Consider the following 2,500-nt stretch of genomic DNA (forward strand, 5'->3'; position numbering starts at 1 on the left):
GTATCACATTCCGATAACCGAACATAACATTTTTTTTTCTTTCTTGCTTGCAGGTAATGCGTGCCGGATGAAGGGGTTGCAGATAACCTTAGCGCCCGAGCAGCCGGAGTGTGTGTGTCTGTGTGTGTGTGTGTGTGTCTGTGTGTGTGTGTGTAATTGTTTGAAAATACGTGCAGGAAATTCATCAGGAGGTACGTACGTGCTTGCGTCTGTGGCGTAGTTACGTGCTTGTAATGCGAAGAGGAAGGAGAGAGTGAGACAAGCTTGACAAGGCTTCGATACCGGGCTAAGGTAGTGTCTACAAAAGGAGCTTTGTGGTGAATCTTTTTCTATGTATGTTTAAGCATTTTTATGTATATTCTTTATGAGTTATGTTTAAGCACTGTTATATGTATATACTCTTTATGTGTGAATGTTAGTTTTTTTCGCATGTATATGTGTGTCTTTTTCGTGTTTTTGTGATGAATCTTTTTCTATGTATGTTTAAGCATTTTTATGTGTATTCTTTTTGTGTATTTAAACATTCTTAAATATACTCTTTATGTGTGTGTGTTGTTGTTTTTTAATGTATACGGGTCTCTTTTTCGTGTGTTTGTGTTATTTATTCATTGCGCATTTATATTAGTTATTGTAGTATCCTGTTGGAAAGTTCTAGGTCTATAATGTTCGGTTAAGTTAAGTATGCTCAGGTTAGGGTCCGTAAAGTTAGGTCAAAAACTTATTAGATAAGGCTAGGTCAGGTGGTAATAGTCAGATTAAGTTAGGCTACTTTAACTCTTGTCACGTTACGTTAAAAGTTAGAGTTAGGCTTACGCGTAGCCCATGTAAGATCAAGGTATTGAAGTTGGCCACAGATATAGTTTAAGATGTATCCTTTTTTCGATTTGTTTAAAGTAGGCAAGAGTCCTTGACACACCACCACCACCTCTCTCCCCTCCTCCTTCTCTCCCCTGCTACTATCTCCAAATTTCACCTCTTAAACAGCGAGAATGAGCTTGCTATCGCCCTTGTTTGCTAGCCTCGTAGCCTGAGAGCACACGGTGGCTAATACATGTTAAGGAAAATCGTTTGGAAAATATTTACGAAGTTTGGCCTTTTGCTTGGCTGAGCGGGCGCCAGATCCTGTTTGGATGGCTATGTGTTTGCTTGCGTGTGTGTGCTTGTTTATCAATTTGTTTGTGATTTTGTATGTGTGTGTGTTTGTTTGTTTATCACTTTGCTTGTGATTTTGTGCGTGTGTGTGTAATGCTTGTGCGTTTGTAATTTGTCTATGTTTGTACGGATGTCATTTGTCCTTATTCGTTTGTGTATGCATGTGATTTGTTTATATTTGCGTATTTGTATTTGTGTTTATGCATGTCTGCTTATGTACATATTATTAAATGTGTATAGTGTGTTCATACCTACATGCATGTGTGACTATATACATATTATTAGATACATGCAGTCTGTTCATTACCTCATTTGAGTGTGCTTATGTGTGAGTGTGTATCAGTATGTGTACATGTATGCCTGTACGTGTTCGCCAGGATGCAAGATGTACGGGCGGGATATACAAATTGTGTTACGTCGCTCGGCTGTTAATTATAGCAGGCGAGGTGGTGTTTAGCTTGTTCAGTGTCTCAAGTGTTCAAGCCGACAGCGTTGCAGCTTATTAGAAAATGAGGCGGCCTTGTTTAGATTACGTTTATCTAATTATCTCTCCTGCAGAAAATTTGGGGGATTATTTATTTTGGAATTGGTTTCTCTTTCTCTCATTCTCGGTTTCTCTCTCTTTCTCTCATTCTCTCGTTCTGGGTTTCTCTCTCTTTCTCTCATTCTCTCTCCCGGTCTCTCTCTCTCTCTCTCTCTCTCTCTCTCTCTCTCTCTCTCTCTCTCTCTCTCTCTCTCTCTCTCTCTCTCTCTCTCTCTCTCTCTCTCTCTCTCTCTCTCTCTCTCTCTCTACTTCGGGGTGGGCGGTGGTGGATGCATCGACGCCACTCAGATCATATGCTGATAGGTAAACCGAGTGTTTGTGTGCGTGTGTGGCCGGTGGCGTTTTTGCGCTGACCGTCCGGGGAAGGATAAGCTTGTGGCGCAGTTTTCCTTATATTTATATATATATATGTATATATATATATATGTATATATATATACACATATACCTATATATATGTGTGTGTGTGTGTATGTATATATATATATAGATAGATATAGATATATATGATATACATATACCTATATATATAAATGTGTGTGTGTGTGTGTGTGTTTCTGTATGTAAGTGTGTTATATGTTGATTTATCATTATGAAAAGATTCCCCTATGAGACTCTACAAATATCTCCTGAAAAATAACACATACATATCCAAACCCAATAACAAAATTGAAATAACGATATCAAACGATAATAAGAATTAATATAAAAGAAAGACATTTAATATGCTTAGAAAAAACAACAACAACAACAACCGAAACTATCTGTCCTTTCAAAACACAACAACGCGTGCTTCCTGGAGGG

The 2,500-nt window shown here is 38.3% G+C and overlaps 1 protein-coding gene across 1 annotated transcript in view; it reads left to right on the plus strand.

Annotated features, from left to right (window-relative positions):
* The window catches only part of LOC122256822 (uncharacterized), a 455,978-nt gene that overhangs the window by 42,642 nt on the left and 410,836 nt on the right, over positions 1-2,500 (plus strand). The gene's annotated exons all lie outside the window — the stretch shown is intronic.

Source organism: Penaeus japonicus, unplaced genomic scaffold (genome assembly GCF_977035675.1).
Source record: "Penaeus japonicus unplaced genomic scaffold, GWHDUDI00000001_assembly GWHDUDI00000002, whole genome shotgun sequence".
Lineage (NCBI taxonomy): Eukaryota > Metazoa > Arthropoda > Malacostraca > Decapoda > Penaeidae > Penaeus > Penaeus japonicus.